We start from the raw sequence: 14,997 nt of genomic DNA, 5'->3' as shown, positions 1-14,997 counted from the left end.
AGAAATTAAGTTATGTTTAATTATGTAAAATAAACAGAGGGAAAAAGTATTGAACATACGCAGAAAGGGAGGTGTTAAAAGGCATTGGAAGCCAAGACACCTGCCAGTGCAAATGAATATCAGCTGGTTCAGTCCAAACTGATGGCCTATAAAAAGGTGTCATCACCAAGGTGTCACACAAGGAACATCTCATGATGGGTAAAAGCAAAGAACTCTCTCAAGACTTTCACAACCTTATTGTTGCAGAACATTCTGATGGCATCGTTTACAGTGGGATTTCTAAACTTGTGCTGGGGCCATAATCCGGAAGTGGAAAGAACATCATTCGACCATAAACCAGCCATGACCAGGTGCTCCTCACAAGATTTCTGACAAAGGAGTGAGAAGAATTATCAGAAGAGTTGTCCAAGAGCCAAGGACAACTAATGGAGAGCTTCAGAAAGACCTGGAATTAGCAGGTACAATTGTTTCAAAGAAAACAATAAGCAGTGCACTGAACTCAACAGCCAAAAGAAAAAGCACGTTGAAGCTCGTTTACAGTTTGCTGCACAGCATTTGGACAAGCCTGTAAAACATTTGGAGAACATAGTCTGGTTGGATGAGAGCAGCTGTCATTGCCAACAAAGGCTTTTGTACAAAGTATGAAATATCAGTACAACATTTTCAATACTTTGTCCCTGTGTCATTTCACATTATTACACATTATTACAATTTCTGAACTTGTTTGTTTTGGTCTCTTTCTATGTATGGATTACTTGGGTTTTACCAACACCTGGTGAATGTTTCACGTTAGTAGCACATTTAGATCATTTTAGAAGATTGTATATGCTTACTATGAAATATGATGACGTGTTCAATACTTATTTTACTCGCTGTAGCTGCTTGATCAAACCTAACTCGTTGTTCATAAACAAAACGTAGACACTTGCAATACACATCTACACTGCCTGATGATGCTCCTTTTTCAATTGAATTATTTCCTCATTTCCTGAAATCTATCATTTCCTGATTTCCCTCTAACATTATAACTGATTAAAAAACACTTTGTAAGCGTGTAGTGTTGAGGGCGTGCCCCGAGAACACAAATCAAACCGAGGTTAGATGCAGCCCTGTAACAATATTGTATCAATTACTCCTCAAATTGGAATTAAATGTAGGTGTGAAAGTATCCTGACATTTCAGTGTCCAGTGACGAAGAACATCTCTGCCCAGTCCAGACAAATCAGGCACTGAAGGCGTGTTATTCTCCTCACCAGAGCAGCTTAGAGTTCACATAGCGAGGCAGTGTGTGTGCACTCCAGACCGTCTCTATTGTCTGAGTTCAAGTTCAGTGCTCCACTGCTGTTAGTCAGTGATGGGCTGAGGCGAGGGGTTGGCACCTAGCCAGACAGCTGTGATGGCACACATCTGTCACTCAAAGCAGCCACGTTCTTAATTATGCATAACTTTGAGCCTCGAAACTATTCAGACAGCGTGAAACGTATTCCCCTGTACTTGAGGAGCGGCAGTCTGTTGGCTTAATTTTCCGTGGAGGGTGCGCTCTGATGTAAGGCACAATACAATGCAAAAATACAAACAGAGCAGAAAGTGTTTGTTTGATTTTATTAAGTACTGTTCTGTAACTGTGCTCCTTCTGTGCATCGCTGCTCTCTTTTAATCACTCCTCTTCCTGTTGACTTGCAGCTGTTGTACTCGTTTATTGCTAAAGTTTGATTACATCTCGAAAGAGTCCTCGTGTCCTGTGTGACTTTGGTCTCCCTGACACAGAACTTCAGGATTAGCAGGTGCACAGCCTCTTAATTAAAGACAAAAGCAGACAAAGGGAAGACTGTGGAACCGGAGCAGCTCTTCAATTATTTATTGACTTTTGACTCAGTGAGTCGGCATCGCCCTCCCAATACACACACGTACACATAAACACACACACGCGCTGACATAAGGTAAAATTCAGCTTGTTTGTACTGTAACTTAGTGCTGATGTTGAAAAGTCTGTATTATTTCGCATTACAAACACCTCCTCTCATCCAATGCCAGCTACTAGTGCTACTTATAGCTACTTTCCATGCTGGGCGTAGTTCCCAGACATAGCTCAGTTGTGCATCTGGTGTGATTGATAACCTTGCCCAAGCACGGGATTCTGACACTAATAAGCTGCTAGGTAAAATGTTTCTCGTGTTAACCAACAGCACTTTTCTTCAAAACAAGGCGTTGAGTGGGAAGGACGGAGATCAAGTTTGCTCAGACATCGTGCATCTCAACCCTGCTTGGTGCGAGTACAACCCGAGTGGAAAAACAAGTGACCCCATGGCTCTGTTGCAGTTATTTTCAGGCTTTTTAGCTTAATGCAGTCCACCCCGTGTGTTTGAATATCAATACGGAAGTGGCCTTACATAATGTAATCACACGGGACCTTAAGCATTAAGCCTCCCTCCAAGGGGCAAAGATTCCACTGGGATGACTTCAGCCACATCTTATTATTTTAAATTACTTCTTAATCACTTAGCATTTTGTGATAGTTCTGGCCATTGTTAAACCCCTTTCAAATATAACCAACACATACAATTAAGTCATGATATATTTCAATGATGTCATTAAACTTACGGGCTTTGAGAGAGATTTTCTTTATCTAGATCACTGTTTAGATTGTAACCAGATTTTAGAAATATGCGCAATAAGCCAAGCACAGACTCAGCACCCACAACAGAGGATAATCCCACAGTGAATGTACCAACCTTGTTTTTTCTTCCAAGTATCAGGTTACTGATACCTGCACAATGAATCTTGGGATATGTTATTTTCAAGAAGTCAATAACATGCTTAAAAACCACTGGAATTTATTTGTTAATATATTTACTATTTGACGGAGTCTCTGTCCCTTAGTGTGACACAGTAAATTACCCACAGCTGACTTGTCAGACGTCTTTTACGTCATATATTTCACATGTGTTATTTATTTTCCCTGATTACTTCCTGTACTTTCAGCACACGGGCTGATAACCTGACTAGTCTTTCTACTCTGAGAAAATATAAATTTATTTCCTGTGTTCTTCTCTTGTTTCCATGGCAACATGACAGAGAAAGAAGGAGACACTATTGGCTCTAATGAAAATGCTCCAGAAAGTACCTGGCTCTTTACACTGTAAATTGTAAGTACAGTTCCAAACACTAACACAATGTTGTCTGATGTACACCTTGTTGCAGGTATAGCTTTCAGTCATGTTATTTCTCTAACAGTCTTTATGAGCATGCTACGTATTTTATATGCATAGCCTTACAACAGATAACAGAGGATTCAGTGGCCTTTATTTCTCTGCTTGAGCATCTTAGCATGGAAAAAACAGACAGCCAAGTGAGTTTGACCTGACACAAGGACAGCATTAAGGACACTGCCGGCAGTGTCTTCACTGTTCAGAAGTAAACACTGCATACACAAATATGAAATAGCACAAAGATCAGAGGTGATTAAGGAATCGAAACCTGAATTTAGATGAAGATGTTAATTGTTATTGCCAATCCTCGATAAAATGAAACCACTGTTGCAGATTCATCAGCTATATCTTTTATGCCAGATTTTACGTGAATGCATTAGTCACTTGTATGTATGTATGTTTGTAACATAGATGTGTGTTTAAGTCAACAGATCCAACAAGTGAGCCAAACTGTAAAACTGTGATGTAGATTTCACCTTTATATGTAGAAATTGTAGTATGCTTCTTTCTCATGTCTGTGTTGTTACAGTTTCAGTTTGAACATTGCTTCTAGCGAACGCTAACAATTTCTTTTTGCTCCGCTTTGGTCTGCACCAGCTTCTCATTATGAAAACTGTGAAATATGCCACTACATTCATCAGCTATGTCTGTGTATCGGCGGTACACGATTTTAGAAGGAAAACTACTACAACTGGGAAAAAGGTTGGCAAGTTTGGTGAGACTGATTTCAAACAACAGAGATTTATTTTTGTAAAACCCAAACTAAAAACTGAAAGGAGAAAAATAGCGAAACATATGAAAGCTCTTTAGTCAAGTTTGACTGGGCATAATAACCATAATCATAATTCTTCAGGGGTTTGACAATACAAACAGCCCCATTCACATTTTATATAGTCATTTGTTAATATAAAATATTGCAGAAGCTCGAAGGAAAAGTCCAAGGCACTCCTCTAGCACAAAAAAAATATATATAAAAAGTCTCTATTGAGGTGGCTGTTTCATGATGAAATGGTTTAAAACGTAAGTGGTAAAAAATGGGCACTGGGATGCAACCCACGCGTAGCGACAAACCTTGACTTCTTCCCCTGAGTTTTTGTGCCAGAGGAGGGTCTTGGACTTTTCCTTCGAGCTGTTCGTGTCCCTTTCCAAAGAGCACCTCCTTGTTATATGTATAAAAAAAACTTCCTGAACACCCTGGACCCTGTTGGTTTTTTCCTTTGATAAAATATTACAGATTTTAATTTTCTTAATGAATATATACTGTTTGGTTTGTGTGCAGTGTTATCACAAGCAAAGGACTGCATCTCCAATAGACATGACAAACCAAACCGCAATGTCTGACTCTATATATATTGTATTTTTTTTTTTCTCACATATTATTGTTTTGTATTGGAAGATCATATATACAGAGCCCAGCCATTGTTGCAAGGATCAGCTGTCACATCCAGGTTAGAGATCAGCAGCGAGCATCTAAAATTAGCCCATGTCGATAATACTAGTACGGGCTGTGCTATCACTTCCGTACGTCTACATTTGACATTCTCTGTCATTAATTTGAGATAACGACAGCTGTAAACATCCGTTAATGTTACGAACCTAACCCAAGGACACCGCTGTGTCATATTGGGTCAGCCAGGAGTGAAAATGTTGATGCAGCACTCCAAACGCCTGTGAATCACGATCCCATGCTGACACGCCATGAAATCAATATGAAGTCAAGTAATAAGAGCCAGCAATCAGCACCCTGATGAAGAGCAGGTTGGGGTGCCATCCTCATACATAATTCTGTTGACGCACAGCGGCGCCCATGGCTAAAGGCCACGCTAGATTTACTGCTGCAATTCTATGCCACGAGGAAGACGATTTGAGACGAGAGGCGGTCCCGAGTTTAATGATTGCTGTTGTTGATATTTGGTTTGGGTTCACTGCTTATACAATGGCTTTAATGTACTTCATGAATAGTACCAATTATTTGCAGGCATTTCTCTTTCATGATTCCCATCACCTTGCAGAGGAACAACAAAGCAACTCCTTTTTTTTTTCTTTTAGATAAGCCACTAGCTGATGAGTTGATTCTTGCAATTCTTGCAGTTGTTGCAGAAGTAGACTGTACTGTTCACAATAACAACACAATCAGGGATTTGTTCAAATATTATGAGATCATTTAGAAGTGACTTTGCTGCAAAAAACAAAATGATTCATTCATTATTTATTCATTAAAGATGATCCAGCCGATGACTTCGCTAACACCAAAACTGGAGCTCTCCATGTCATTTCACCATGCCTTAAAGCTGCGTAATTACTCTTTTCTATTGTTAGTTATTTAGCGAAGGAAAACAATGAGAAAAATGCAATATTGTTAGGACATGGTTCCACAGTTCACATCCAGCAGGAAAATGGGGAAGAATTCTGCTTTCATTTAGAGTCTGATTCTGGCTGCTCCAATCCGGAGAAATGATTGGTATTTTAACTGCTAGATGCCAGGCTTCTTCACAACGTATGATGTAGCTTTCTCTGGCTGGCCATTTGATGGTGTGCAGGAAGCATGCAGTAGGTTTAACAGGTTTTTAAATGGAATCAACTGCCTGCTGTGGCAGGAAACGAAGCAAATGCTGTCTGAGATTGCACACTGGGAAAACCAAAACATTAAGTCTAAAGATGGCACAAAAAGGTTCAGTAACACTGGAGGATGGAAGTTAGGCATTGCTTCTTTGTCAGTTCATCAAATCACACACATCCTAGCAGTTAAAAAAAAAAAAAAAAAACTATATATTGTTGATGGCTGCTTTATCTAAAAGGTTGGTAGCAAACATCTGCATGCTACTTTCACATTGACTATTTATTAATTTATTTGGACCATGACAGGCTGAGCATTGAAATTCAGATGACATTTTCAGTATATTTACTGCAAACGACTTATCTTAATGGATAAGTCTTTGGAAATTCTTTGCTTTATAGTCATAAATAACCGTATTTATTTGTCGATAAGAATAGGAGCCAGCTGGTATTCTGAAAAGACAGCTATTGACATTCCCCCTGAGCCACAATTACTTCTTAAGATCCGTGTTTCATCTGGAACGTCAGTTCCTCCGTTGCAGAAGTTATTAGATGCTAATATACCTGCCTCACATTAAATAAGCCACCTGAAACGATGCTGTGGAGAAACATATACTGTGTTAGGGAGCAGATTCGCTGTCCCCATATGCGCTCATAGGTGAGAGCTGTCTAGTATTTGCCTTGTTTACTGTTCAAACACTTGGATTGATATGAAACAGATTTGCACAACATACATCCAGTACGTTGCATAAATCGGCTCTATATTCACCTGTTAGTGTTATACCGTGTTTTATTGAAACCCTAAATGCTCTACCTTTCCAAACAGACGGACTGACATATGTTGGTTTTCTGCCGGCATTGGAGATGGGCGTTGAAATTCCCGCATCACCTGAACTGCACGTTACAGGCACAAATAATCTTGACAACGACGACAGCGACATCCTGTCTGGAGCATGACACTTAGAGAGGAGCTGGCTCGAACAGTGGTAATGAGAGGGAGTGGGAGGGAAGGAGGGACAGTGAGAAGCACTTCTAGTCTTAGATGTTGTGCCATCTCTTTATCATCCTTCCATATTTTCCTCCCTCCCTCGTGCACTTCACAACTAGCTGCTCCAATCTCCCTCCCTCTACCCTCTCTCACTTTTTTCACGCCCACAAGATCTTTCATCCCGTTCCCACCTTGAATCTCTTCACTAGGCTCATGCTCAGCATTCTTTCTTTCTTTCTTTCTTTCTTTCTTTCTTTCTTTCTTTCTTTCTTTCTTTCTTTCTTTCTTTTTAATTCCCTGTCTTCCTTTAGTTCATATAATTATTCATTTCTCTTTTTAGGACAGGCTCATGTCTAAGCAATTTCAAACTCTGCCAAAACTTGGTGCATTGCACGGTGTTCCTCGGCTCATCCCGCCTGAAAAGTCTGAGAGCCCCATGTCTTGGAGAGACCTTTGTTATTGCTGTAGATTTTCTCTTTGAAGGTTTAGTGTCAGCAGAATTATACAGTATGTGCTGTGACTTTTTAGGAAGGTTTCGCTAATAGCTCAGGAGTTGTTGGGGGTGAAAAAAAAGAAGAAGAAGCTTAGGTGTGTAAAAAGCCACTTATAGGATGAAACTCTTGAAGTGATACTACTCAAAAAAAGAAGAGAGGAATAAAACACCCCATTTGAAGGCTCGAAAGGTGACTCCAGATAGTGTGTAGCATCTTTTTTTAGAGAGTGACACTCAACTCTGTAACAGATGTTACGTGTTAGATTTTGTAAAGTTTGTACGATGCTGAAATTTTCAACTTTAGAAGAAGGTGACCTACTTTATCTAAAGTCATCAAGACCCTCTGAAGAAAATATGTAATCCCTAGTAGTCACAAAACATAAATTTGGATTAGAAAATCTAATCTCTTCTTTTTGGCCCTTTTGGTTTTCACTAACATATCCGGGTATTCAAATTCTAACTTCGTTGAGTTATGTCTAGGGGATTTGACAAAGTAAAACACACTTATGGGACCCAGTGACTATGTTTACGTGACCTCTGCTCTCAGTGTCTACTTCTGGCACTTATTTGAAAATGTCCGTCAATGAAAAAAATCCTCTAGGCATTGTCTTTACTATACATCAACGGGTGTGATATTAGCTCTACTGTTAGACTATTTTGCTTTCCTAATGACAGTTAATGATGAGTCTACTGACTAAATTCCAGAATAAAGAGGTTTCTGTATTGTTCATTGCAGACAGTGACAGACATTTCATATTTTTTCTGCATAGCATGAGGTTGTCTGATGATTGACTGGGACTTTTGAACATCATAATGACTAGAATAGCTCATGCTGTAAGTGATAATGCGCTGCGCATTTGGATTCACCTCCGATTTTAAAGTCCCAAAGAGACATGACAGTGCGAGACGGAGACATCAGTAGCTCAACGGAGTCATTAAATTACAGCATTGTAATAGGAATATAATGAAGACTCTATCAGCATGTGAACAAGCAAAGTGAGCGTGGGACAAATTAAAGTTTAATGAAAAAGGTGCACATATTTGGTGTGTATCAAAGCGTGTTAAGAGTAAGTGTGTTAGTTCAAAACTTTTCCTCTTGTAAGCAGAGCCGTCATAGTAGACAGCTAATGCTAGTTGCATAGACTGTGCACAATAACCTCACGCTACATGGATCACTCAGTAATGGTGAGCAAAATACGTTAGATTTAACTTTCGATTCTTGTCGCTCCCTATAGCATGGGGACATACGCAACATAAAAACATGTTAGTAGCTAACCAGAAGTTCATTAGGGTGTTGTATAATACTTATACTGTATGGACAATGCAGTATATATAGTTCAGTATACACTGTATAACACATACACGTATTCATTCTTGCCACAATCTGATAGGCAGAGAGGTTTGCTTGGTGTAACCTAATGCAACTGATATCTTGCAACACAGAACCATCAAGTGTCCTGAAAAACGGTTCAGAAAGAGCAGGAACTTTCAAAATATCCAGTTCTAGTCAGATAATTGGGTGAGCCATCAACGATACACACCATATAGTTTAGGAAGATCATTCCTGCTGTCTGTGTAAAGAAACTGTTCATAAAAGTTGCTCTTCAGTGACTGCCTTCACACCTAAAAACACACTTATAGCTGCCTGTAGCTCCTTACAAGATGTTGATTGGTCCTGATCCCTGTGGATAAGCCACAGACACATAGCTTGAAGTGTGGCAAGATGGATAGTCATGTGATCAGAATCCAGATGCCTTTCAAGGTAACGCCTAGTCACCTCGTGATTATAAGGTGTGACCTGCCTGGAGAAGACAGGTCAGCTGAGTCTGTGATCTCCTTTGAATCGCGACTTAAAACATACTTTTATGTGAGAGCCTTTGCTGGTTTTCACACAGATTTTAAGTGAGTTTTAATTGAGTTCTTTCAACTGAGATTTGTGAGATGACAACACAGTCAATGCCGTTCCTCGATGGACACCATCACGTTTCCATATCCAAGTTGAAAGCTTTAGAAAACCTTGTGGATGTACCTTGAAATGAAACTGATTCGTTCAACTCCATCAGTGGTTGCTGGTGGATGATCGTTCTGAATGTGTTGCTGTAGTCATGAAGTATGTGTCTATAACTATGTAACTATGCCAATGATATCGATTTCCAGCATGGACGTATGAGAAATGGAAGCCTCTCCTCAAAATGTTCACTGTTGTTCTCTGTGTTGTCCTCCACTGCGAGGGTTCTGCTCAGCTCTTCCATGTTTCTGAATTTGAAGTTGTTGCATTGCAAGTGAAAGGCAAGAAAATTGGAGATCCGATTTAAGCATCAAGATCAACTGCAAAAGATTAGTAGAAATCCTTTAGGGATCTCGTGTCAAACATTCAAAGAGGGTTTGGATCTGGTTTGTTACATGTTATTTATCCAAAAATGTTAAGGAAAGGCAACTGGAGTTTTAGAGTTTCTTGCAGGCGTGTTGCCACTCATTTGAGAAGCTTCTTCAGCGTTTTAAATAAGGACATCTGTGGGCATAGCCCATCAACTACGTGTTATTTACATATCTCTCTACAGAAAAATCAGCAAGTCAGCATCCTACTTCTGTGTTGTAACAGTTTTAGCAGACATACAACAAAGGTATGGGCCCTGGACCACTATGTGGAGAGGCTTGACATTTGCTAGTTACTGAAGTACCCTTGATTTTGTTTCTACTGCTGTACATGCAAGGGTCACAAAAAAGGGAAAGACTGAAGTTACATAAAGGCTCCATTGTTAAGAGCAGTGAGTGCTGTTTGTTCAGGTGCATCTACTATTTGTCAGGAACACATAACCTCCTACCTGTGCCTTAGTTTAGAGAGTCCCTTCAGACAGGAGGACAGCCAATTACCACACTGTATTTCAACTTCTTTAAGAACAATATTACAGTATTATAATAAAATACTGGACAAGGCCAAAAGTAGTGCACATGTATGCACAGAATAAAACAGTTATTATAGTGTTATAGTAGTTCTAGTGCAACTTCTGTGCAGGCGCTGATGAATATGAATATAGTGAACAAGCACGAAAGAGAGTTTTGTCATGATAACCCTTATGAGTTTTTAGCAAATGGATTTTGGGGGCTGTAGCGTGTTTGGGATTTCACACTTAAAATAACTTTAACAAGGCAACAACACAAAACAACAAAAGAGAACTTAAAGGAAGCCCGGTCTTTAAAATGTCTCTCATCGCCATGAAATTTTAATTGATACAAGCAGTAAAGGGCCATTTTCCCAGCAGACAAGAAGTAAGGTAGCACTAAGTAAGATCCTGTAAGTCAGATTTTCTACTTTGGAAGGGAAGGAGCAACTCTACGGTGTGTCATTGTTGCTGAGTTGTTTGAGGCCAGTTCTTCAAAACAACAAAATAAAAATGTACCCATAAAACTGCATTATGTACAGTATTCCAAATTATGGTGGTACAGCATGTCCATGCTGGTATCCTGGTTTACTTTTCAGTTTGGTTTGGAGTTTAGTTTTTCATTTGTAGAATGCACACACAAACAATGCAATTATCCCGTATCACCTTCCAGTATCCAGTATATTCTTGTACTACACTGTGTATTATCCTGTGTGCAATTCATTCATTTCAGCTTAGTGCCCAGTTCCATGGAATTCATCCAAATATTTGACAAGGTTTATATGTCAAAAATATTTATTTTGCAGTATTCTAGTTTATCTTCGGTCTCAGTGCAGTCTGACCTCTTTTAGTAGAGCTGTGTCTCTGTTCTGATGCCTAAACATAGACAAAATAACACAGAAATGTGTCTACCGGGCTTCATGCCACATAATGATGCTATACGTGGACATAGGTTGATTATGGAGGATTGCCTGCAGAGGAAGTGGTATTTTAAAAGCCTGAACTTCTGTGAAATGCACTGGCATTAAAATGTTTGTCTCAAAGTTGATGCTGTTGAAGCAATGGAACGAGCAGATGGGAAAGCTGATGAAGACTCTGAAAGTATTTAGTGCCCTTTTAAAAGCCCCATCTGACCTTCTGCACTAAAATGTGGAAAAATTATTCCCTCTATGCAATAATCACCAGCTTGGGACTGGCATTAGTTATTCATGTGGTTATATAGCTTTATGTCACTGTATGAAGTCAAATTTTAAGAATTTATGTAAGACTTTAGTGCTAAGATTTTCTTATAATAAGAATTTCTTGTTGTTAACACTCTAGAAAGGTTACAAGTGGTAGGTTATTGAGTCAGAAATTGTGATAAAGTGAGAAGTTCCTTTGTGTTCAGAAAGGTTCTTCTGAAACTCTTATACTGTTCAACTTTATTATAAGTGTCATAACAGTTAGGGAGGGAAGTACAGAGGTACGACTCACTCTAAAGGAGTGAAAAGAGGGTGACATTTTCTTGAGAAATGTGTTGGATGCCATTCCTCTTTAGTTCCAAGTACTGAATTAGAGATGCAAACTAACACCGGACACACGAGCCAAGCTTCTCCATGAAGCATTCATACAAGGAAAAGCGCGCTCATGTCAGTCTGTGACAATCGGAACGTTTCACGTTGCTTATCAAGTGCCGCAGCATCAGAGCTAAATTTAGATCACAGGCGTCTGACAGGACAGGGTAGTGTGTCAAATGAGTTTGACAGGGTTGCAAGAATATTTACTAAGCGATTAAAAGCTGCATATAATTACCAACATAATTAACTGGCTAAAAGAAAAGTTCTTGCTACAAGAGTTTCAAATTTTAATTGATGTGTTTATTATAGTCAAACCTCACATTTAACATTGCATAATAATTTTCTGTTATCTGAATTGTACTTCTAATCTCTGTGATGTGGACTTAAAAACAAACTGGTTCAGAAAGCGTCACAGATAACTTGTAGATGTCAAATGAGACGTGCAGATAAAACCATCTTGGAAACACTGTTTGCTTCTGGAGATTTATTTTATTTAGCTTTTTTTTTTTTTTTTTTTTTGCTGTACCCGCATAAAGCCACCCACAGACAAACCTCAAGAATGTTTCCTTATGCGTGGCAAAGATGGATCGTGTCAAGGCTTATAGAAGAAGGCTTTGATTTGGGGAGGCGCAGACAGACGGCTGGGAAAATTCTCTTGGACAAGCGGGTTTTAAAAATCAATGACTGATGTTACTCGTTCCATAATTGATCTGATCGAGCAGGTTCACGGTTTGTACATGTCACTGGAGGATTTGATATTGTTTGGCCAAATTAGGTTTCTTTTATGCGGGCCCAGAGGATATGTAAAACCCAGCACATTGCCTTGCACACGAAGATATAAGGCAGGCTTAGATAGAAAGAAATGACACAGCCATGCAGCTTTAACTACTAAGCCCCCCCACCCCCACCCCACAAAAAAAAATAAAATAAAATAGATCAAAGCCAGTTAGTTAACATCAGTGACATCACAGCAGAGGGGGAATTGCGTCAGCTTCTTCAAACAGTCCCAATAAAGTCCCATAGAAGGCGTAGCTGCTTATTCTGATGATAAAAGTGAAGGCCCCCGAGAATCTGTTGACAATGCAATCATAGCCCTCCTCGTTTTGGCCCTGAAAGTCATTCTTGGTTGAAGTTTGAGCAACTTTATCAGTGAGATGAAAGGTTAATTAAATATTTTATTCTCCACACAATCAAAATGAAAAAATAAATACATAAATGATTAAAAAAAAATGCTCATCACATATGATCTACAGTTAACTGGCGTAATATTTATTACACTCCATATGTTGGTTACACAGTTCTTCTCCTTACAGACAGATTTTATTCATACAGAATGGAAATTGCTCGGTCTCACTCCAGAGACACACTAGTAAACTGAAAAATAGGTGGAGATACTTAAAAAAAAAAGAAAAGTAAAAATGCAGTAAAATAAAATGAAACAAAATAGTATAACCAACCAAATTTACAAAATGTGCATATGAATAAATCTACAGGAAAAAGGGACAGAAATAAACATATATACATAGGAAAGATAGATGAGGTGAAATAAAGCGCAGTAATGTGAATGAACATGAATAACATGGAGTTATCTTGGTGAGTTGTTGTACAGCTGGACTGAGTAGAGTATGAATGAAGTTTCCCTTCCACTGAAGGGTGCGTTTCCTCTTAAATGAAACACTTGACATTTTTGAAAATATGGTCACTCGCTTTCTGGCCAGGTTAGGTTAGAAAATCAATTGCACTCTCATCTTCATCTGCAAGGTTTACCAATCAGTCAAGCTTAGCATAGCATAGCTCAGCAGAACGGATGAAAGGGGGTAGCAGGAGGCCAAACTCTGTTTGCAAATGTACAGGCCGTCAACCCCGGAGCTCACAAAGTAACATGTTATTCTTAAATTGCATTAGTTACATATAAGAATATAGAAAGAACATCCCACTCCTTCTGGTGGAGCGCTGTGGGAGGGGAAAAATATAAAGTAGTCATTGATGAGTGAGCAATAATTTTGTGATGTTTTCTAATATCAATGCCTCTTTTTGGCAGTTTGTCCAAGCTTTTGGATTCACTGGTATTAATATTTGAGTCAAAGCTAAAAACAAGGAGATACCAAAAGAATCCCTACCTTAAGTGACCCCGCCATGTCATTATTTATGTTTAAAAATGTGTTTCAGTACACCACAGAACAGCACGACTTTGGTTGACCTTCTTGTTTGAGGTTCTTCTCTTTCATCCTTATTTAATCAGGCAACTTGGCTAAGAGCATATTCTTGTTTACACCAAAGACCTAGGGGAGTAGTTGCAAGAATAGAGAGTGCTACGCACACACAAACGCTCACATTTGGGAACTGACCGACACAACCGAAGTCTACTGCTAGCCACCGAGCAGTTCCACTACAGCACTTGTGGGTGTTCAAATGTGCATTTGCTGAAATTGGTTGTCCTGTTATGTAAGTTTATTTTTACACATTTATGTGCAGTCAACAGCTCCCAAGCATAAGACTGGCACCACTTCCCATTCCCATCTTTCACACAGAGTGCTGCTGTGGAATTTCTTACCCAGCTCATTTGAAATGTGCTGGCTCACGCCGACCCATTCCATCACTCCAATATTCCAGTTACGCTCCGGTGGAGGCAGATCCCTTGGTCTTTCATATCACCAAGAGGCCTGCATAGGTCCATGTCACCATTCCTGGCTTGCTCTGCTTTTGACGATTGACGCTGCATGTTCATCCAATCCAATGAGCCACCAGCCTCAACCGCAACTAGGGTAATTATTTACAGGAGGGATTGTGGAATCTGCTAAAAATACCCCCTTTTCCCTCCCTACAAGAGCTCCCTTGAGCCCTGAGTACGAGACAGTGGGATAGAATAGGGAAGTAAGGCTGTGGAGATGTTTAACTGGTTCCATTCTTTAACAGCCTGCTTTTTTTTTTTTTTTTTTTTTTACTTTTAATGACTAGAATTAGCAAAGATTAATTGACATGAAAAAGGCTTAAAAGTTGTAAGGCCCATTCAAATACAGGATGATTATCAACCTGAATTCTTAAATCACTGCTAAGCTACAGTATAATCTCTTGCTCACTGTAGATAAGCTTTGTCTTTGTCTGCCCTTCTTTAAAGGAAGGTCAGGGTACCAGGACAGCTGCCGTGGTGGGTTGCTGCAGATTGCTGTTTTGTTTCAGGATACTTGAGCAAGGTGTATATGCAGTACATGTATGTACACTCCTGGTGTTCTTATTGAACGCAGCAGGTCTTCCTACAAAGCATACTGTCCTGCGGGGAATGTGAACATCTGCACCAAATGTCATGACAATA

The 14,997-nt window shown here is 39.5% G+C and overlaps 1 protein-coding gene across 2 annotated transcripts in view; it reads left to right on the top strand.

The window, feature by feature from the left end:
• The window catches only part of lingo1a (leucine rich repeat and Ig domain containing 1a), a 121,452-nt gene that overhangs the window by 26,707 nt on the left and 79,748 nt on the right, over positions 1-14,997 (top strand). The window contains exon 2 of one of the 2 annotated variants that reach the window (XM_047596990.1): positions 3,076-3,146. The exons of the other annotated variant lie outside the window; for it this stretch is intronic. The gene's annotated coding sequence lies outside the window, so the exon portion shown is untranslated. The remainder of the gene's footprint in view (positions 1-3,075; positions 3,147-14,997) is intronic. 2 annotated transcript variants of the gene reach the window in all.

This window comes from Mugil cephalus, chromosome 10 (genome assembly GCF_022458985.1).
Source record: "Mugil cephalus isolate CIBA_MC_2020 chromosome 10, CIBA_Mcephalus_1.1, whole genome shotgun sequence".
NCBI classification, from domain to species: domain Eukaryota; kingdom Metazoa; phylum Chordata; class Actinopteri; order Mugiliformes; family Mugilidae; genus Mugil; species Mugil cephalus.
This window is presented reverse-complemented; position numbering and strand designations above follow the sequence as displayed.